Source organism: Beta vulgaris, chromosome 6 (genome assembly GCF_026745355.1).
Source record: "Beta vulgaris subsp. vulgaris cultivar EL10 chromosome 6, EL10.2, whole genome shotgun sequence".
Classification (NCBI taxonomy): Eukaryota; Viridiplantae; Streptophyta; class Magnoliopsida; order Caryophyllales; family Amaranthaceae; genus Beta; species Beta vulgaris.
The window spans coordinates 17097042-17121700 of NC_079207.1; the positions used below are offsets into that span (position 1 = coordinate 17097042).

At 36.3% G+C, this 24659-nt stretch overlaps 2 long non-coding RNA genes across 2 annotated transcripts; both read right to left on the bottom strand.

Annotated features, from left to right (window-relative positions):
• Positions 1–8106: 8106 nt before the first annotated feature.
• Positions 8107–11817, bottom strand: LOC130591936 (uncharacterized). The gene is made up of 2 exons (XR_008969894.1): positions 11257–11817; positions 8107–8425 (listed from the first exon to the last, which is right to left on the bottom strand). It is a non-coding gene; the product is annotated as an uncharacterized LOC130591936 (long non-coding RNA).
• A 7446-nt stretch (positions 11818–19263) lies between these two features.
• LOC125494340 (uncharacterized) lies at positions 19264–20661 on the bottom strand. Its single transcript, XR_008969979.1, has 3 exons — positions 20630–20661; positions 20448–20561; positions 19264–19378 (listed from the first exon to the last, which is right to left on the bottom strand). It is a non-coding gene; the product is annotated as an uncharacterized LOC125494340 (long non-coding RNA).
• Between the last annotated feature and the right edge of the window lie 3998 nt (positions 20662–24659).

Consider the following 24659-nt stretch of genomic DNA (forward strand, 5'->3'; position numbering starts at 1 on the left):
TTAATAGTGGTGCATTGAAAACTGAAATTATGATGACATTTTGGGAATTAAACTATTTTCATGAGGGTATTTTGGGAATAATTATTGATTGAAAATAGAAATAAGACTTATATTTTGGGACACCTTATAAAGAAACAGGACTTATATTATGGGACAGAGGGAGTAGTTAATAAGTTAAAATGTGCAATACAACTACTTAAATACTTTAACTATTCTAAATCAATAAAACACTTAAACAGCAATTAATATAGAATGTCTTTTTCTTGCATGTGCTAATACCAAAAAAAAAGGGTAATGCTATATGCAGCCTTTAGAGTTGCATATAAGCATTAAATGCATTTCCTAAGATGGTATAAAATCTGATATTTACACATAAATTGATGTAATCAATGCTTTATTTTTCAAAAACCTTCTTTTTAAACCTCTTATGTGTAACCCTTAGGATTGCATATAGTTTTTTTTAATAAAGATTTACTAGTATATTAGTAGTTGGTAACCTTTTTGTAGTTTTAAAGACTTGTGAGTTGTGCACAAAAAGTTCGTTGGAGTTGCGTATTAGTCTGGAAAGTGGAATGTGATAAATATGGTCAAAAGGAAGTAAATTTATACAAGTATAATAAATGGGTTCATAGGCTACAGCTTACGTCTGATTAAAGATTGAACGGTCCAACTTAGTGGACGGTAATTTATTATAAGCTGGGCCCAGGCCTTAGTGGGCCCACGGTTGATGTTGATGTACACGTGGGCACAAGGACATATTTGGAAAAGCCTTTATTCCTACACGGTAAAGGGTCGGCGCACGTGCAGCAACAGAAATTCCTGAAATTCCCTCAAAATCGCTAATGTTGAATTGTTGATGGCCCTATTAATTGATCCTATAAATTGACAAATTAACAAGTCTATTTACCTATTGGGAGATGAGCTTCTCTGTATTTCAGTGCACTGCAGCAGCTGATCACACGTGAAAATGTCTGCCCAACCTACGACCGTGATATTTTGAGAGCAGTGATAAAACGTTGATTATGAGTGGACAGTTTATCCGCATACAAAAACAAATAAAGGTTAATTTAATAATAATAATAATAATAATAATAATAATAATAATAATAATAATAATAGGTATATTAAATGTAAAAATAAGGTTTAATTTATCGATAATTAGAGTTGAAAAGATACAAATAGAGATTATTATAGATAATCAATTGTACTTTTGGGGATAAAAATTGAGTGAGACACGCAAATCAATGCAAATTTTTGTTTTTTGGTAGAGATCACATGTTTAATAGGGATAATATGGTCATTTCAGCATATTTACATACACAGATAGAGGTTGGTTTAACATAACAAGAGTTTCAAACAAACAAACAAGGGTTGGTTTATCAATCATTGGGGTTTCGAACTCACAAACAAGGATTCTTATAAATAAGCAAATATACTTTTTTTTGGACAAAAGCTAAACGGACACGCAAATATGCAATTTTTTTTTGCTTTATGATAGATATCACATGTTTGCTTTTAGACAAAAAGTTACATCTTAATATTTTATTTAGTCATTTTTTTATATATATAAAAGTAACTTTAAAAAAAAAAACTATGAATAGATATGTTAGCCGCTCGCAATGAGTGTTTTATCAACAGGGATTTTAACAAATGGTGACGTTCATTTTGAGCCATACCTTACAAGAAAGAATTTATAAAAAAATAGAAGTAAAGAACACACTTTGTGTCTTTGTGTCAAACTTAACATCGCTATTGTGCTAGGCCCATAAAAGTGCAATACTACTAGCCTATTATATGTCGTGACGTGATAAATTCTTTTATGGGTTCTCACTAAATCTTCTAAAATGCCTCAATTTGAAAATTCTAGTTTATTTTATAGATATTTAACAAAACGTGCCCTATGAAATATAATTTAACTTAGAAACAAACATATAAATAAAGAGCCAAAAAGAATTGAATCGGTATAATTCTTATTGGTCGTAAATTGATAATCTATTTAAACAATTAGTATAAATCAGTATGAATGGAAATAGATAAATGAAAAAGAAAATTAACTTTTTTATTAATTCTCATGTTTCAAATTTTGATTTCTTTACCGCTCATCTTCTAGTTTATATGATGTATTTAATCAAAGATATTATATATATATTGATAGAATAAGAAAATATTATCTTTAATATTTTTATGTTAGATATACTTTGCATAACCCTATTGTAATTAGGATATGTTTTAGGATGTAAACCTATATATATTGGTGATAAATGTACACGCTCCGATGAAGGGAGTTTAACCAAAATCTAACATGGTATCAAGTTTAAAACAAATCTAACTAAAGTTCAGATTTTTTTTCTTTCGATCCTAATTTTTTTGGCCACACCACGGCCATGCTTCAACCCAGCGCCTCCTTCCTCTCGCCATAAATAATGATAGCGACGAATCCCCGCACCCACCTCCTCCACCGCCTCCGCCCACCACCACCTATCATCCTGCGCTATCCGTTAGCAACATTAAGAACGACATCCCTCTTGTTCTTGATCATGAGAAGGTTCAATACTCTGATTGGGTTGAATTGTTTGAGATTCACTATCATGCCTATGATGTTCTTGATCATATTAATCGAACAAAGCCCCGTCCCTCTGATATCTCAGACACCCTATGGCTCCGTCTTGACTCAGTTGTCAAAAAGTGGATCTTTGGCACCATATCATCAAATCTCCTCCAAACTGTGCTGTATCGAGGCTCCACAACACAAGAAACATGGGACCGCTTAAAAGCGATTTTCCAGGATAATAAACACACCCGTGCGGTTTATTTAGAAAATCAGTTCAATACCTTGCATCTTTCCAATTTTGCTGACATCAATTCCTATTGTCAACAACTCAAATCACTTCGCGATCAACTTGCTAATGTTGATCAAGTTGTGTCTGACCAAAAGTTGGTTCTTCGTTTGGTTGCGGGATTAGTCAACACGGATTTTGACACTGTCGCGTCAATGATTCAACAAATTGATCCCCTACAATCGTTTGAGACTGCTCGCTCTCGCATACTCCTTGAAGAATCACGCAAGGCTAATGATAACTCCACCCCCTCCTCCTCATTCGTCGCTCAAACAAGTGATTCGCGTGCTACAAATTACTCCTCATCGACCGCACCACCTTCACAACCACTGACAGGCGGCGCTGGTGGAGGCCGTGGCGATGGGCGTGGCCGCCGCGACAATCGTGGTAGCGGCGGTAGGGGACGTGGCATTCAAATCAACCGAGTCAACAACACTCCTTCAGCCACGCCCCATCCTAATAATCCGCAGGTTCAGTGGGCCAGCCCACTACCCTCGCCTCATCAGTGGGCCTAGTGTAACGCCCCGATCCTCAATCACAATTAATACAAACCTTAATAAAATAGTCTCCTAATTTGACTCGAAATTTCGACAGCACTTCCTCTGAAAATTGGACAACCCAAAGTGGGAAATAATTTAAACCTGTTTACAAACTCAATAAAATATATATTCTTCATCTCAAAACCTAAAACCGTCAACGTTTTCGCGGAAACAACCTCAAGAGGGAATCAAACCCAATGGCACTAATCAGTATTACAAACTAATCAAAGAAATCTTCAATCAACCTCAACAAGACTAATATAACTAATACATATTTAAACCACAGTACAATTTACATTTGGAAGTCTTCGAATATAAAGTTCCTCTATGAATTTCCGTCCTCACCTTAAACTTCGCGAATCCAACAAGAAACCTGCTCTAATGTCAACTGCTCACCATTATACAAAAGTATATGGATCATTACAGGTTCAACCCCACACGGGAAAGAACAACACAAACAAAACACAAACATAACACACGTCAGCAAAAGCTGAGTACCAACACTCTACCTTAAGCAAAACCAGAAAACATCAAGATATATACTTCAAAAGATAAAAGTACTACTCAAATTCTCATTATATTCTTATATAAAGTTTCCCTTTTATAAATTTTCTATGTCAATCTATATCCATTCAAAGCCAAAGGATTTCGTATTTCGAAGGTACATTAATTATATTCAATGCTCGTAATCATCAAGTTCCAAAACAAATTACATAGTCATGATAAGTAAAAGAACCATATAAATCATGTATACAAGAATATAGTCAAATAGAGTTACCAATAAGTTTCATCACCGAAATCACAAAGTAATCGAGTAGCATGTTCACGATGTTTGAGTATCCTAATGTATTGATAATGGATTCATTGAGTCCATAATCACGAGTAATTCATCTTTGATAATCTAATACGAGACGTGAAATAAATATCAATTATTATCAAGTTCAAATATCATTTCATCAAACAAGAGTTATCAAATAATCCAAAGACAAAGTCAGAGTGGATCCGGGAGCCCCGGCCGACCCACTAAATAGCAAATGATAGACCCGGGAGTCCCGGCCGGTCTATAATAATGTAAATCCGGGAGTCCCGGCCGGTTTACCAATAATATCAATGGCCAATAACCTATAGTGTGCACACCCCTCAATTCAAGCTTTTATGTGACTCGGGACCCCCGGCCGGCCACGTTAGAGAAGAGGACGGTTTAGTATCTTGCCACATGCGGCGAATATCAATCAATCCAACATCTTCCCAATTCGGGCGAAGATAATATAACAAAACATCTATATTGCCAATAGTTAATCCATGTAATCTTTCATTTTCCACGATTGATATCTTTTAAGAAATCAAGAGCATTAAGGGTACAATCTTTCTTTCACAATGATCCAAAAATCAAAAACCTTCTCACGTATCAACCAAATCAGACAATATTATCAAGATTCCGGAATAACACGAGTTAATCGATGTATTCAATAACATTGTAGTTCATACTATGCATTTCAATAAAAATCAATTCTATACCATTCCCTTTCTACATCGATGTCATCAATGATTCTACAATCACACGAATGAAAAAATACATCTTATATCAGTGTAGTACATATGATATACTTGGATCCATATCAATCATATACAAGTCCATATCCATTTTAAGTAACATAGGAAAATAGCCTCAGCAATTCAATCCACTATGTTTTATGTCCACCTTTACAAGTAAATTAGTATATCTCAAGCAACTTTCATAGTCATCAAATAATATACAAAATCTCGAAGTTACACTCGAATTATCATCCTTCAATACAACACCAGAGAAGTAAGAATTCATAACTATTAACTCAATAGAAGGATCCATGTTTTAACCCCAAATTTAGTCGATTTAGAGTATACTAAAACTTGACTCAAACACCCATAATCATTCACATCTTAGGTGACTTCTAAGAATCTAATTTTTAACAATATTGCTTCTCTATAGTCTCATGGTTACATTAAATTTCACAAGTGACATGAATTAAGTATCATGAAGTCTAGAATATGACTTATTTGGTCATAGTAATAGAAACCTTAATAAGACCTGAGATTTAGGTGCTCAATCTATTAATGATTATCCAGAAGCAAACTTAGTCCCCTATAGCGAAATCATTTCACAATGATCAAATAATCAATAATATGAAAGGCACCACAATTACACAAGTAATCAATCCCTTCAATTTCAAGTGTAACTCATACCATATACTTCAAATTCAATAAATCAACTCCATCCATTCCATATTATTCACTTCAAATAGGTCCATTAATCTATCATAGGTCATATCTTATAACACAAAGATTGTAAAGCTGAAAAGATACTCATCGTAGTTAACCATAACACTATCCGCTACATTTCACTTTATTAACAATAATTTAGTATGATCCATGTAATTAAGATAGTAATTTACATCGAATAATAATCGATCTATACTAGAATAACCTATACTCCATTTCAAATGAACCGACAAATGTTCTATAATCATATTGATCACATCTTTTCATATATACTCATTAAAGAATTCAAGAACATCTCTTAATAAATAACTATAAAGAATCTCATTATAGACTAATTAGGAATCGAAATAGCTCTTTACTCCATAATCTTAAGTCCTAACTGAGAATTTCATATGGTATATATTGAAAGTTGTCATCTTCAAGTATTACCTTATAAATGAAATCCTGAATCAAGTCACAACTACTATATGAACTCTACTTTCGATGAACCAACAATTCTGTCTTCAATTGCGAGATACAACTCCACAATTTATTCTAAGATAGACTTTAATTAGTAGTAACGCCTTATCCAACGACTTTATCCAATCTTCACAATTCATAACAAGTTTCAGTTACTTTAAGGTTAACTATTTGGCTTTAGGAAGCTACATATTTCATTCAGAACCTTCAATATGGTTTAAGATAAATCTGAAATTTAGCCACTTTAAAGACATTCCAATTCCAACTATCCTGACATCAATGATTTACACATGAAAAATCCAGAATTTCATGAAAAGAATTTCTAAACATAACTCACATACTCAGATTTGATTTTACTAGAACCAAAAACATGAAAACTACTCATCAATATAACTAGCAAACTAAATCACAAATCAAAGAATATATAATTGAAATCAACCTCCTAATTCCATCAAAGTTCAAAGGAGAAAACAATAGAGAAGCAAAAAGGGTGAGTGTGGCACCTCACTGGCGGGCCAGAATTGAGCTACAACACGCGACAATGGCGGCAGCAGCATCGCGGGACAACAACGCAGCCCTAGAGGCGCCAGCGACACCGACACAACAGCATCAACACGCAACAGCAACAAATCGAGCAGAGGAGAGAGAAAAAAAAACAGGGAGTCTTGCGGTGACAGACGACGACGCTCCAGCGAGCTGCAAAATACGCCGGCGAAGAACTAGCCAGAAGGGAGAGACACGAAGTGCGAGAGAGAGATGCGAAGGAGATAGAGAGATGAGGGTTTGGGGTTTTGGGAAAAATGAAACACACGAGAGAAAAAAAATGAAGACTTGTTGGTTTTGGGGTTTTTCAATTAAACGACATGGGGGTATTTGGTTTATTGACCGACTAAAACAACAAGGGGTGGTGTATATGATTTTCGGGTTTTGTTTTCTATTCACATCTAAAATGTCTACAACACGACTTACTAACTTAATATTATAAATGTTGCTAACTACGATAAACTAACATATAACAATATTATCCTTTTGAACTCCAAGTTATTAAAAATCCTTTTCCGAAATATACTTGTAGATTAAACACTTCTAAAGTATTGAATTAACATATAATATCAACAATAATAAACTACTAAAATATCGCTAATTAAAATATTAACTTCATATTCCAACTTAAATATAATAAAAAGATCTAACATATATAATTTTGGATAATAATGATAATTAAAACACCCTTAAAAATATGGGTTGTTACACTATACCACCCTTATAAGAAGTTTCGTCCTCGAAACTTGAAAACGAGCATTTGAAGAACCAATAAGTAAAAATCATACGCAATTACAATAGACAACATGAAATACAACACAATTTAAGTTGTAACAATCATAGAAACATCCAAGGACATTACATCGCCCTACCTTTAAAAGAGAGTTCGTCCGCGAACTTTGAAATGAACAACTACAAAATGAGGTTATAGCATATAGGCATAAGAATTTGACATCTCAAAAACAATCACAAAACTAGATCAAGACCAATATCAATATGCCAAAATGTAAGGTAAATGAAACAATCCCCAAGGTCTAAATAAAGAAATTCTAATTTATTAACACCAACCTTGATTTTTTTTCCTAAATTCTTTGTTGCTAATAACCCAAATCAAAACCGAAACTCCAATAATCTCCTTTCGAATAGTTACAGAATCCTCAATACGATACTTTACACAATACTCAACACGTATCTCCAACTTTCCAAAATACTCTTATCATCCATATCACTATCTCCCAAATCAATACTAACTCTTATCTCTCAACTCGTATCTTATTTCTAGTAGCCCAAAACAAATTTCGATCAATCCCAAGAATCTTTTACCCCCGCTAGGTGGCTACACAGCACACGGTCGCAGGGTTGCTCTGATACCTTCTGTAACGCCCCGATCCTCAATCACAATTAATACAAACCTTAATAAAATAGTCTCCTAATTTGACTCGGAATTTCGACAGCACTTCCTCTGAAAATTGGACAACCCAAAGTGGGAAATAATTTAAACCTGTTTACAAACTCAATAAAATATACTATTCTTCATCTCAAAACCTAAAACCATCAACGCTTTCGCGGAAACAACCTCAAGAGGGAATCAAACCCAATGGCACTAATCAGTATTACAAACTAATCAAAGAAATCGTCAATCAACCTCAACAAGACTAATATAACTAATACATATTTAAACCCAAGTACAATTTACATTTGGAAGTCTTCGAATATAAAGTTCCTCTATGAATTTCCGTCCTCACCTTAAACTTCGCGAATCCAACAAGAAACCTGCTCTAATGTCAACTGCTCACCATTATACAAAGTATATGGATCATTACAGGTTCAACCCCACACAGGAAAGAACAACACAAACAAAACACAAACATAACACACGTCAGCAAAAGCTGAGTACCAACACTCTACCTTAAGCAAAACCAGAAAACATCAAGATATATACTTCAAAAGATAAAAGTACTACTCAAATTCTCATTATATTCTTATATAAAGTTTCCCTTTTATAAACTTTCTATGTCAATCTATATCCATTCAAAGCCAAAGGATTTCGTATTTCGAAGCTACATTAATTATATTCAATGCTCGTAATCATCAAGTTCCAAAACAAATTACATAGTCATATAAGTAAAAGAACCATATAAATCATGTATACAAGAATATAGTCAAATAGAGTTACCAATAAGTTTCATCACCGAAATCACAAAGTAATCGAGTAGCATGTTCACGATGGTTGAGTATCCTAATATATTGATAATGGATTCATTGAGTCCATAATCACGAGTAATTCATCTTTGATAATCTAATACGAGACGTGAAATAAATATCAATTATTATCAAGTTCAAATATCATTTCATCAAACAAGAGTTATCAAATAATCCAAAGACAAAGTCAGAGTGGATCCGGGAGCCCCGGCCGACCCACTAAATAGCAAATGATAGACCCGGGAGTCCTGACCGATCTATAATAATGTAAACCCGGGAGTCCCGGCCGGTTTACCAATAATATCAATGGCCAATAACCTATAGTGTGCACACCCCTCAACTCAAGCTTTTATGTGACCCGGGACCCCCGGCCGGCCACGCTAGAGAAGAGGACGGTTTAGTATCTTGCCACATGCGGCGAATATCAATCAATCCAACATCTTCCCAATTCGGGCGAAGATAATATAACAAAACATCTATATTGCCAATAGTTAATCCATGTAATCTTTCATTTTCCACGATTGATATCTTTTAAGAAATCAAGAGCATTAAGGGTACAATCTTTCTTTCACAATGATCCAAAAATCAAGAACCTTGTCACGTATCAACCAAATCAGACAATATTATCAAGATTCCGGAATAACACGAGTTAATCGATGTATTCAATAACATTGTAGTTCATACTATGCATTTCAATAAAAATCAATTCTATACTATTCCCTTTCTACATCGATGTCATCAATGATTCTACAATCACACGAATGAACCAATACATCTTATATCAGTGTAGTACATACGATATACTTGGATCCATATCAATCATATACAAGTCCATATCCATTTTAAGTAACATAGGAAAATAGCCTCAGCAATTCAATCCACTAAGTTTTATGTCCACCTTTACAAGTAAATTAGTATATCTCAAGCAACTTTCATAGTCATCAAATAATATACAAAATCTCGAAGTTACACTCGAATTATCATCTTTCAATACAACACCAGAGAAGTAAGAATTCATAACTATTAACTCAATAGAAGGATCCATGTTTTAACCCCAAATTTAGTCGATTTAGAGTATACTAAAGCTTGACTCAAGCACCCATAATCATTCACATCTTAGGTGACTTCTAAGAATCTAATTTTTAACAATATTGCTTCTCTATAGTCCCATGGTTACAGTAAATTTCACAAGTGACATGAATTAAGTATCATGAAGTCTAGAATATGACTTATTTGGTCATAGTAATAGAAACCTTAATAAGACCTGAGATTTAGGTGCTCAATCTATCAATGATTATCCAGAAGCAAACTTAGTCCCCTATAGCGAAATCATTTCACAATGATCAAATAATCAATAATATGAAGGGCACCACAATTACACAACTAATCAATCCCTTCAATTTCAAGTGTAACTCATACCATATACTTCAAATTCAATAAATCAACTCCATACCATTCCATATTATTCACTTCAAATAGGTCCATTAATCTATCATAGGTCATATCTTATAACACAAAGATTGTAAAGCTGAAAAGATACTCATCGTAGTTAACCATAACACTATCCGCTACATTTCACTTTATTAACAATAATTTAGTATGATCTATGTAATTAAGATAGTAATTTACATAGAATAATAATCGATCTATACTAGAATAACCTATACTCCATTTCAAATGAACCGACAAATGTTCTATAATCATATTGATCACATCTTTTCATATATACTCATTAAAGAATTCAAGAACATCTCTTAATAAATAACTATAAAGAATCTCATTTAGACTAATAAGGAATCGAAATAGCTCTTTACTCCATAATCTTAAGTCCTAACTGAGAATTTCATATGGTATATATTGAAAGTTGTCATCTTCAAGTATTACCTTATAAATGAAATCCTGAATCAAGTCACAACTACTATATGAACTCTACTTTCGATGAACCAACAATTCTGTCTTCAATTGCGAGATACAACTCCACAATTTATTCTAAGATAGACTTTAATTAGTAGTAACGCCTTATCCAACGACTTTATCCAATCTTCACAATTCATAACAAGTTTCAGTTACTTTAAGGTTAACTATTTGGCTTTAGGAAGCTACATATTTCATTCAGAACCTTCAATATGGTTTAAGATAAATCTGAAATTTAACCACTTTAAAGACATTCCAATTCCAACTAACCTGACATCACTGATTTACACATGAAAAATCCAGAATTTCATGAAAAGAATTTCTAAACATAACTCACATACTCAGATTTGATTTTACTAGAACCAAAAACATGAAAACTACTCATCAATATAACTAGCAAACTAAATCACAAATCAAAGAATATATAATTGAAATCAACCTCCTAATTCCATCAAAGTTCAAAGGAGAAAACAATAGAGAAGCAAAAAGGGTGAGTGTGGCACCTCACTGGCGGGCCAGAATTGAGCTGCAACACGCGACAATGGCGGCAGTAGCATCGCGGGACAACAACGCAGCCCTAGAGGCGCCAGCGGCAGCGACACCGACACAATAACAGCAACACGCAACAGCAACAAATCGAGCAGAGGAGAGAGAAAAAAAAAACAGGGAGTCTTGCGGTGACAGACGACGACACTCCGGCGAGCTGCAAAATACGCCGGCGAAGAACCAGCCAAAAGGGAGAGACACGAAGTGCGAGAGAGAGATGCGAAGGAGATAGAGAGATGAGGGTTTGGGGTTTTGGGAAAAATGAAACACACGAGAGAAAAAAAATGAAGACTTATTGGTTTTGGGGTTCTTCAATTAAACGACACGGGGGCATTTGGTTTATTGACCGACTAAAGCAACAAGGGGTGGTGTATATGATTTTCGGGTTTTGTTTTCTATTCACATCTAAAATGTCTACAACACGACTTACTAACTTAATATTATAAATGTTGCTAACTACGATAAACTAACATATAACAATATTATCCTTTTGAACTCCAAGTTATTAAAAATCCTTTTCCGAAATATACTTGTAGATTAAACACTTCTAAAGTATTGAATTAACATATAATATCAACAATAATAAACTACTAAAATATCGCTAATTAAAATATAAACTTCATATTCCATCTTAAATATAATAAAAAGATCTAATATATATAATTTTGGATAATAATGATAATTAAAACACCCTTAAAAATATGGGTTGTTACACCTAGAGTCTCAACTGGCAGCAGCAACAACAACGTACCTGGGCCATCCCACCTGCCTAGTACCCTACACACGCCCAGCCACAACAGCGGGCTGTTTCAGTGCCTTCGGCCCAGCCGTCTCATGCCAACCCCACAGTTCAACATGCTTATTCGGTTGGTCCTATGACTGCCACAGAACTCGGTACTGCATTCTCCACCATGACTCTCCTGCATCCGGGCGACGTATGGTACATGGACTCGGGTGCCAGCTCGCACATGACTCATAATTCAGGTACTCTCATGCCCCTCTTTAATTTGAGCACTAAACATCATATTTTAGTTGGTAATGACAATCGCATTTCGATAACGGGTTATGGCCACACCACCCTCCTTAACAAATCCCTAATCCTTCGTGATGTTTATCTTGCACCTCAATCATTAAAAATTTAATTTCCATTCGCAAATTCACTACTGATAATTCAGTTTCTATATAATTTGATCCATCTGGTTTTTCTGTGAAGGACCTTTGAACGGGGAAAACTATAACGAGATGAGAGAGCTCGGGGGATCCTACCCAGTGACCCAAGACCAACCATCCACTTGCCTTGCCACTGCCTTAGCCACTACTTCGGCTACTACTTGGCATGATCGTTTGGGACACCCGGGACCACAACCTTTTAGCTTTCTTAAATCTCATCATTTTATAGGTTGTAATAAGGAGCATGACTGTCATTCTTGTCAGATTGGGAAACATGTTAAAGTTCCATTTTATGACTCTACTAGCACTACTACTTGCGCCTTTAATATTATTCATGCTGATTTGTGGACATCTCCTATTCGTAATAGTTTGGGGCACAAATATTATTTAGTCCTTGTTGATGATTTCACTAACTATGTGTGGACTGTTCCTCTTGCCTTAAAATCTCGTGCTTACTAAGCCTTACTTGACTTTCATGCCTATGTTTCCACTCAATTTGAATGTTCTATAAAAGCCTTTCAAAGTGATCATGGTCGTGAATTTGATAATACACCTTTCAAACAATTTTGCATCCACAATGGCATGATCTTTCGTTTTTCATGCCCTCACACTTCTTCTCAAAATGGCAAAGCTGAACGAATGATCCGCACCCTAAATAATGTTAATCGCACCCTTCTTCATCATGCTTCCCTTCCCCTAAATTTTTGGGACCATGCATTAGAAACTGCTACCTATCTTCACAACATATTACCCACAAAAACTCTACCCAAAATCACACCTTCTCAAGCTTTGTTTCACAAAATCCTCTCCTATGATCATCTTCGTGTTTTTGGGTGTTTATGTTATCCAAATTTGTCATCCACTGCTCCCACAAGCTTGCTCCCGGGTCTACTCCCTGCATTTTCATGGGCTACCCAACTAATCATCGTGGCTATAGGTGCTTTGATATTACCACATGCAAATATATCTTGTCTCGTCATGTTACGTTTCTTGAGACACATTTTCCCTACAAAAACTCCGCTAACACTGTCTCTGATCCTACTCATTATCGCAGTTTAGCTGGAGCTCTACAATATCTCACTTTTACTCGCCCAGATATTGCTTATGCAGCTCAGCAGGTTAGCCTTTTCATGCATGATCCCAGGGAATCAAATTTCCATGCTTTGAAACGCATCCTGCGTTACATACAGGGTACCATTGATCATGGGTTACACTTATATCCTACTTCCCATCTGCGCTTGATCACCTATGCTGATGCAGATTGGGGTGGTTATCCTGACACACGTCGCTCGACTTTTGGTTATTGTTGTTTTCTTGGGGATAATCTCATTTCCTGGTAGTCTAAGAGACAACCCACCTTATCCAGATCCAGTGCAGAGGCAGAGTATAGAGGTGTCGCTAATGTTGTTGCTGAAGCTTTCTGGTTGCGTTATCTTCTTCTAGAGTTACATTGTCCTCTTCGACAGGTAACCATTGTTTATTGTGATAATGTCAGTGCCATTTATCTTTCTCGCAATCCTGTACAACACCAACGCACCAAACATGTTGAGATGGATAATCATTTTGTACGCGAAATGGTGGCCATTGGTCAAATACGTGTTTTGCATGTTCCTACCAGATTTCAATTTGCAGACATCTTCACAAAAGGGCTTCCACGATAATTTTTTTGGAATTTAAGTCCAGTCTCAGTGTACGACCTCCTTCCGCTATGACTGTGGGGGTGTGATAGAATATGAAAATATTATCGTTACTATTTTTGTATTAGATATACTTTGCATAATCCTATTGTAATTAGGATATGTTTTAGGATGTAAACCTATATATATTGGTGATCAATGTACATACTCCGATGAAGGGAGTTTAACCAAAATCTAACATATATATATATCTACCCGGGATATCAAATTGGTTATTAGTTGTTGCGCTCATCGTCACATAAATCAGATTAAATATGTGATGTATATATGCAAGTTTAGGTGTACTTGCATAATCATATGAGGATGTGCCTTTACCAACTACGTACATGTTTTCAAATAACTTCTGTCTTTGGTTTGATATTGCCAAATGTGGTTCGTTAATTATGACCTAAAACGTAGTGTACTGTCCAAACAAACCAACTTTTGCTCATTTTGTGAATTATGCGATCCAGTTTTGCTTGTTTCATGTGGTGCTCAATTGTTCTTTTCCCATATCGAAGTAATATGATTAATGATATTCAGGAAGCAGAGAAGTAAAATAGCATTTAGACTCGTTAAGTTGATCCAAATGCAGAACTGCGGTTTAGAGTTTAGTGCTTTTGGACCTATAACTCGAATTGAGCCGACTCACGCTAACACCTGACTTGACCAACCTAACATTAGCTCAGACCTAAGCCACCCGATTGATAGGCACATATATTGCATACTTAGCTTGCTAAGTTTAACTGATTAGCAGTATACTTTACACCTTAAAGTGACAAATAATATATCATTGTAATGTAGGGCGTGATAACTGTAATTTTTGATAAACACGTTACGCATTATTATTGCACAATGATCGTAAATGGAAGGTAACATGATATCATCCTTTATTTCTCTTTTCTTTGTTATCAAAAGTTAATACTCCGTTCGCCCCATGATATTATTGATCTCAATTACATAAGGGAAGGGGGGAGCAACGGTGTCCTCTTTTGAACTGACTATTTTGCCCTCCTTCCCTTTTTAAATTACAAAAGGAATCACAATACCAACATGGGGGTCAAACAAAGCCATCGGAAATTAATTTTCAACAATCACTCAGAAATCACTTATATGAGAAAACTTTACAAATCACTCATAGAATTGAGAAAATCACGTTATAAAAATCACGCAAATCATTCAAATGATCAGGAAACTTTACAAAAACTAAAAATTGACTTACAAGCAAAACTAATATACTAGGACGTTAGTACATACAAAAACATTCACAAAATTCACTTACAAATCATTGTTCTCAATAACCATTCACAATTACATACTCACAAAAATTACTTATAAACACAAATCTGAGAAAAACATAAGATTTTGACAGTGATATCACACATTCGTCCATCGGCGATTTGTGAACTTTCAAACAGGTACATAATTCTTTTAATCTTCAAAGTTATTTCACATTAGTCGACTGCTATGTAGTTGAAAAAATGGAGATATAATAACAATTAGTTGAAGAGGGCTTTTATATAATTAAACTTAAATTTGATTCATTTTCATATAAAATCAGAAAACAAGATGTGTATGAAATTTGATTCATTTATGACACATTTAGTTCTTTTTTAAAAAACTTCCAATATAAAATTTTTGCCCAAAACTTTTGCAAAATATCCATGTTCAGAAATAAATTTTTAAAAAAGTACAAAACAATATCAAACCTTTTTGCGAACAACTTTCGCAAAAATCCATTTTCAGAAAAAAAAATTACATTAATTTGCGAAAACCATTTCATACGAAATCAGATTTTGTATGAAAATTTTAAAATTTCATTTCACATATAAAAGAACTCAAAGTGTTAAAATTTAGAAAAGGAGAAAAATTAAAAATGCCCATTTCATACGAAATCAGATTGTTATGAAAAATAACTTAAAATTTCATTTCAAATATAATTGAAACTCAAAGTGTTAAAATTTTGAAAAGGAGAAAAATTAAAATGACCATTTCATGCAAAATCAGATTGTGTATGAAAAATTTAAAATTTCATTTCAAATATAATTGAAAGTCAAAGTGTGAACATTTAGAAAAGGAGAAAAATTACTCTTCACCGATTTATGTGGCAAATAAGTATATGGACCAACTATTCCTGGTTAACAAGCAAGATTTTTTTTAAAAAAGTCCTCCTAAATTAAACCAGACAGAAAGTGCACAAGTTTTATTGCTCAAAATAAAAATAACCCAAACTAACCCATCATGATTCATTTGGATGTATCCTCGCACGCATCGCGTGCACAAAAGGCTAGTACTTATTAAGGTACGTAGTTTTAGACGATAAGTTATTGTTTGATTATCAATTGTTATTTTATTGAAAAGTAGATGTGTTAGTAGTTAGTAAAAATATTATTATTATATTTTAAGGAGAGAAAATGTGGGTCATGGTTAGAGTTGGTAGGTAATAAGAGTAATATTATTTTATTTGGAAGAAAGAGAGAGTGTGGGGGCGTGAGACAATTGTTAAATGGTAGAATGATTAAAATAATAGTTGGTCATATCCCAAAATAAAAGTGTAAATAGTATTCCGGAATAGATAAGAAAGAAAAGTGTAAGAGTATTTTGGGACGGAGAGAGTAATTCATCCTTTTCATTTCCCCTTCTCCACCAATATGGTTCTATATATGGAGAATGATGGTACATAACTTGAAATACTAACTCAAACAACTTCTACAAATTACTACGATACATTTCCTTTAACGATTACCCATTTCCCAATTCCCATATTGGTTCAAATCTTGACTCACACGTCGTCTGGGACTGGCGCTCTGTTGTAAGAATTTGGGACTTGGTTATTTGAGTACTCTAGATTTTCACCACTCGAATGGGTCGGCCGGCGAGCTAGAGATCTAGCTCGGCACCATCTCCAGCATAAGACAGTTACCGACACCTCTAAAACCATAGTGCAAAGACCAATAGGTCCAAACATTGCAAATGAAATATTAGGCAAAGAAATGGGTTGTTCAACTTCTGGTTCTTGAGGTTGATTCTCCTTTATTAAACGTGCTATTAGGAGAGAGAAATGTAACATCTTTTTTTCTTTTATGGAGACTCTTGTGCGATAAGAGAAGCTAGTATGTTCTTGTGACGATATGAGCTAACTCTATTCAAGCATATATAGACAGTAGACATATATATAATCAGTGTAGTTGTAGTTACTAGTTAACTCTATGAAACTCAATGTGCATCGACATAAATTCTTGCTTGAAACGCATCTCTTCATTTGGTGAGGCATGGAGCAGAAGCATATGTAGTTGAGTAAACTGCATTACTGCAAACCAAACGGAGATAGTAACGCACATTTTTCCTTCTCCAACTTGTACTAAAATGCGACATTAATAAGCATTGATTTGTATCCATATAGTCCGTAATCCTTGAAAATGAAAGAAGTTTTGAACACAATGCAAGCCTATGAATTGCAAAATAAGATTACAACTTGTAAAAATTTTAGCTCTTTTCGACGGGAATTTTTTTTTGACATCGAGAAAACTTGCATTAATTAAACAACGAAGTACAATCTATTGTTAATACAACCAAACCTAAAACAAAGTAAAACCTAAAGGAGCTTTAGTAGCTCTTACATGTCCTAAAAAACAAAAATATATGAAACCGACAGAGAGTCGCATATTAAGGAGCGCGTCGCTGGTGGAGTCAAAAACCTGAAATCTGATGGAAGTGGTAGGAGAAGCAAATGTCATTTACGATCTGGACAACGAAGAACCAATGGCGAGCTTCGCATCTCGCCACATGATCAATCCCAAAGAACGTCTATCGCTTGGGATTCTTGGCTCATGATTTGATGAGTAATCACATTCCTAAGTGATTCATGACACACACACACTCTCTCTTTAAAGTATTTGAGGTTTCTCCTTGAGGTAGGAGAAACGGGGTGTGCTGAAATCCACCAGATAAACTGGGGGGCCGCCTGCAGATTTGAGTTTTTCAAGGCAAGGACCATCAAGATCATTGCCAAGCTAATAGGATATCTAAACATTGTGAGCTCTCTCCGACTTTGGAAACTGAAAGACATATCCGGAGCATAGATACCGATCACACAACAAGAATGTTAGGGTTTCGCGTCCGACAAAATCGGACGGTAAAAATGCGGAGTCGGACGCTAAACATATTAGCGTCCGATAACGGACGCTAAACAGCTGATGCAAAACACCTGGTCGCTAATGGCAAGATTAGCGTCCGACAAACGGACGCTAAAATATAGCGACGGCTTTTCGACAACTAGCGTCCGATCTCGAAGCTGACGCCAACTAGCGTCCGTCTTCGGCAGCGGACGGTATTTAGCGTCCGTTTTCAGAAGCGGACGCTAGTTAGCGTCGGCTACAGCGGACGCTAATTAGCGTCCTCTGCCACAGGCGGACGCTAGTTGGCGTCAGCTTATCGGACGCTAGTTGTCCAGACGGTCGCTAATTCGTCGCCCTTTCCTGTAGGTCCAATGAGTTTTAGCGGACGTTAATCTCCAAATGGCGGACGCTAATTCCTTTTTTTTTTTTTTTTAAAAATAATTGTAATTTAATAGTTTTTAACCTGTTTCGTTTTCCAATCAAATATATACTCAAGCTGTCCGCTAATGCGCCAAATTCTGCACTAATGACCTGTTTGCATTAAATATAACTTCATAAATACACTAATATAAATTCATACATACATAAAAATAAGTTAACGGTTTTAACTAAATTATATGTTTTCACGTTCCGAAATATAAACAAGATAGTGCAAGCTAATGTAGGATCCTAAGTCGCACACGCATCACCACGCCGGTGGGGGGTCTCGAGGCCCGGGAGGGGGGAATGAACCACCACACTGGCTCATCATCTGGCTGTATGTCTCCATAGTGGCCCTCATCTGCGTCAGGTACTCATCATACACCCTGCGATCCTCCTCTCTCTCCCTTTGCCTGGCGATGCGTTCCTCTTCTATCACCTTCTGCATCCGCTCACGTTCTCTATCGGCTCTCTCTTCCTCAAACTTCGAAGACAACTGAGAATACATGGAAGGAGTGCAACTGGAGGACGAACTACCTCCTCCCCTCGAAGACCTCTCAAAATAGAGGTCTGCACTCGTCCAAACCAGGAACCCACCCTTTCTTTCTGCCACCAACAGTCTCAAAGAAAATCTGGTTCGGGGCCTTGGTTTCACCTCTTTCTTCACATTGAGCAAGAGTTTTGTCATAACTTTCCTGCAAGAATGGATTAAGCAAGTTTAATACACTTATCCAATGAAAATGAGAGAAACTAAGCCATTTCGAGCCATTTTTTGGGTTTCATGTTCCTATAATCCTACCTCTATGCCTATTCCAAGTTCTTATTGCTTATGCAAGTCCTAGAATACTCATATAAACTTTCTACTACTTGGTTGTATGATTCTAAGCAAGTTTAAGACACTTAGCCAATCAATATGAGAAAAACTAAGCTATTTCGAGCCTTTTTTGGGTTTCATGTTCCTATAATCCTACCTCTATGTCTATTCCAAGTTCTTATTGCTTATGCAAGTCCTAGAATACTCATTTAAACTTTCTACTACTTGGTTGTATGATTCTAAGCAAGTTTAATACACTTATCCAATGAAAATGAGAGAAACTAAGCCATTTCGAGCCATTTTTTGGGTTTCATGTTCCTATAATCCTACCTCTATGCCTATTCCAAGTTCTTATTGCTTATGCAAGTCCTAGAATACTCATATAAACTTTCTACTACTTGGTTGTATGATTCTAAGCAAGTTTAATACACTTATCCAATGAAAATGATAGAAACTAAGCTATTTCGAGCCATTTTTGGGTTTCATGTTCCTATAATCCTACCTCTATGCCTATTCCAAGTTCTTATTGCTTATGCAAGTCCTAGAATACTCATATAAACTTTCTACTACTTGGTTGTATGATTCTAAGCAAGTTTAATACACTTATCCAATGAAAATGATAGAAACTAAGCTATTTCGAGCCATTTTTGGGTTTCATGTTCCTATAATCCTACCTCTATGCCTATTCCAAGTTCTTATTGCTTATGCAAGTCCTAGAATACTCATTTAAACTTTCTACTACTTGGTTGTATGATTCTAAGCAAGTTTAATACACTTATCCAATGAAAATGATAGAAACTAAGCTATTTCGAGCCATTTTTGGGTTTCATGTTCCTATAATCCTACCTCTATGCCTATTCCAAGTTCTTATTGCTTATGCAAGTCCTAGAATACTCATTTAAATTTCTACTACTTGGTTGTATGATTCTAAGCAAGTTTAAGACACTTACCTTGATTTTTTGGACTTTGTCGTTGATCGGAACCTTCTTTCCAGACTCATCCCTCATGTGTGTATCCATGAACAAGTCCACAGCGGAAGGCAGCATCCCTCCACGCTGTGCGGCCTACACGTTCAAAGACATTAATTAAATCAAGTTTTTGTATTAAATGTATTCAAACAAGTTACACTTACCAATCTCTTGGCGCGCTCTGCTGAGGAAATAGAACCCGGACATGAGAAGGAGGTACGCTGCTGGTCAAGTCACCTCCTCGCCGGTTCTTGCTAGCCTTCTGAGATCGTGCTTTGAATCCTTGTCTTGAGCATTCTTCATCATCTGCTCGTGAATGCTCAGAGACAACCATGTCGGACAAACACCACCCTTCTTCTTTACTATCGAGTGGTGATTATCTTTCAATCTTTGCCATTTTCCTGTCGTATGTAGACCTCACTTGGGATTGAAGTCCTCCCTCCATTTATATGAGCCCTACATGCATATAAGAAACCAATCATAAAGAGTTATTTACATATTATAAACTTAAGTATAAAGGGTTAGTTTACATATATAAGAAAACTAAGCACAACGAGTTAATATTTTTACATATATATAAACTTAACAAATGATTTCACCTTGAAAAATGAGAACCAAAGGTTTTTTGTATCGTCATCAACCTGCGAATAGTTCCTCCATGGATGATGGAAATGTTGCTTGAAGCATTTAGTCATGTTGCGAATGACTCCATTGTCTTCAAACCTGATAAAAAGCAATTAAAACCAAGTGAATAACACCAATAAAATCTATTAAAAGTAATAAAGTATTACGCTCATAATATAACTTACCAAAGTCCATTGGGATCCAACTCCTTTTTTGTCACCTACCCCAGCCTCATGATTATCCTCGTCCCTCTCCAACTCGCCATCACGCTCAGGCTGAGGCTCACCCTCCTCCCCACCCCATCACGAGGACCACCTCCGGATCCGGTACCTGATGACATCTGCAAAAGCTTGAAAGTAATCACAATATTATAATCAATAAACTATGAAATTAATCATAAACAATATTATAAAACCGTAGTACAAAATATTGAAAATCACATAATTAATCAATTTGGAAAAAGCTTCAAATTAAAAACATATTAAATGACTAAAACACATATAATAAAAATAAATAATATGTCTTACACATAGAGGTCTGCACTAGCGATAAAATGACAAACATATTGTCTTACAACAAAAGCAAACTACATAAGGTAACAAAATACACTAAACGTCATCAAACAAATCATCCTCGTCATCATCTCGTCACTCAAATCACCAGCCTCGTCGCTGCTTTCATAATCACTTGGTTCTCCTTGTTCATTCGGCGCCTCAAATTCCATGATCTCATCATTATTGTTGTCGTCACCAGCATCATAATCTGGTATCTCATTCGGAGCACAAAGAACTGCAGCGGTATCAACTCTTTCCTCCTGGAGAACATCCAAATCAACCGGGGCATCAACTTCGGACCTTGCCTTCGTTTTAAACACAGCCCACCATTGCATTTATCCCTCCTAAGACTGGGATACGGCGCGTAGTATACTTGGCTAACTTGGTACGACAATACAAACGGATCATATTTTGGGTATTTCTTGGTGTGATTGACTTCCACAAGTTTGTATTGTTCATGAATGTTCATACCCTTGTCCGAGTCCATCCAATTGCACTTGAACAAAATTGTCTTATAAACAGCCAAATTACCATGGTACACCAGTTCAATAACCTCCTCCAAAATGCCAAAGTAATCAGCTCTATCAGCAGCTTGTACACATACACCATAGTTCATAGTTGACTTATTCTTGCCATATTCCTGTGTATGAAAGTTATATCCATTCACAAAGAACTGATTCCACGTTCTCACTTGTCTGGAAGGACCCATAGCAAGAGCTCGAGTGACATCGTCACTTGTCATGGCACCAAGGACCTGATTTTAGGACTAAGTTAGTTCATGAAGGAATCTCAATGGTTATAACAAATAATGTACGAAACTCACATTTGTCTTGAACCAACTAGGGAACTCGGCTTCGCATTTGCTCCACACATCATCCTTAGCAATGTTCGGTCTTGAATTGACAATATAATCCTCGAATCGCCTTGAGTAAGTAATGTCACACACGTTAGGCAAAGGACAAGTAGAATATAACACAATGGGTCTACAACTTCTCACGAAATTACCTTTCATAATCACTTAAGATGCCACTGTTTGCAAGTACGTAAAGATGTGCTCGATCGTACTCCTTGTCTTGCAACCATCGCAAACGTCCATCTGTTCCCGGTCGACCGCAGTCTTCCCTGAACAACTCGGGACACCAAGACCATGTGTGCTAGCGACATCAGGATTACATTTCTTCCTAAGTCCCTTGATTTTGTGTCAACCCCGGGCTGAAAGTAGTTGGAGCAGAAGTTCGTTATCTCCTCAGTTACGTAGGCATTGCATATTGAACCTTCAACACGTGCTTTGTTTCCCACTTTACGTTTTAATGGTTAAGCAACCTGTCCGTAAGGTGAGGATTAGCATTTTATGTATGAATTCAGTATTGTATGACACTTAAAACAAATTCAATTACCTTTCGAAAGGGTACATCCATCTATACTGGACGGGACCACCAACTTTTGCTTCATAAGGCAAGTGAACCGGCAAGTGCTCCATTGAATTAAAAAATGATGGAGGAAAGATTTTTTCCAACTTGCATAAGATCTCAGCGATGTTGTTCTCTAAGCGCTTCATCTCACTGACTTTGATTGTGGACGCACACAAGTCTCGAAAGAATTGACTTATTTCGGTTATCGCCTTCCAAACATGCAAAGGAAGCAATTCTTTTAGACCAACCGGCAACAGCCTCTCCATGAATACATGACAGTCATGGCTCTTCAATCCTTGCAATTTACTGCAACTAAGATCCACGCATCTACTCAAGTTCGATGCAAAGCCATCTGGAAACTTCAATCACGTACCCACTCACAAAATACCTTTTTCTGAGCCTTGTCGAGTGTGTAAGGTGCTTTAGGCTTGGCCAAATTCCCCCACACCTCATCAACAAGCTCCAGTTCCCGGCGTTTGCAAACATTAGCCATATCCTTTCTTGCACTAAGGGTGTCTGAAGTTTGACCCTTCACATCCATCACAGTGTTAATGAGTTGGTCGAAAAAATTCTTCTCAACATGCATGACATCTAAGTTGTGACGGATAATCAAATCTTTCCAATATGGAAGCTCCCACAAAATATTCTGTTTCAACCAACCTTTTTTATCCTTCTTCAATCGGTTCAGCGCCTCGGGACCATCAGTTGCTTTAGGTAAGTCCTTCACGCACTGCCACAGTTCCTCTCCAGACATTATGTGAGGAGCTACGCCATTCTCAACCTATTCTTACAAAAAGCAGTCTTATTCCTTCGAAATGGGTGGTCAGAATGAAGAAATTGTCGATGACAATCGAACCATGTCACTTTACCCCCATGTTCAAGCCAGAATGCCTTGCTTTTCTCCATGCAATAAGGACATGCCTTCTTTCCAGCAGTAGACCATCCGGACAACATACCATACGCAGGAAAGTCACTAATTGTCCAAAGCAACGATGCTCGAAGGTTGAAATTTTGCTTCCTTGAAACATCATAGGTCGTAGCCCCAATATGCCACAACTGCTTCAACTCTTCAACTAGAGGCTGCATAAACACATCCAAGTTTCCTTTGGGATTTTTAGGTCCCGGAACGAGCAAAGAAAGAAACATGAATGGTTTCTTCATGCACATGGATGGAGGCAAATTGTATGGTGTGAGGATAACTGGCCAGCATGAATATTGCCCTCCAAACTTACCATATGGAGAAAATCCATCGGTGCACAGCCCGAGTCTAACATTTCGAGCCTCGGCGGCGAAATCGGGAAAGGTTCTATCAAAGTGTTTCCATGCTTCACTGTCACTTGGATGTGCTAAGGTACCCTGCATTCGAGGATTGTCGGCATGCCATGTCATTTTCTCAGAGATATTCTTAGTTGCAAACAACCTCTGCAACCTCGGTGTGATTGGAAAGTACATTAACACTTTTGCAGGAATAAGTTTGCCCTTAGAAGTTTTCTTGTACCGATCACTACCGCATACACTACATTTATCTAAGTGAGCATCGCCCTTCCAAAACAACATACAACCTTTAGGACATGCATGTATCCTCTCATGAGGAAGCTCCAAAC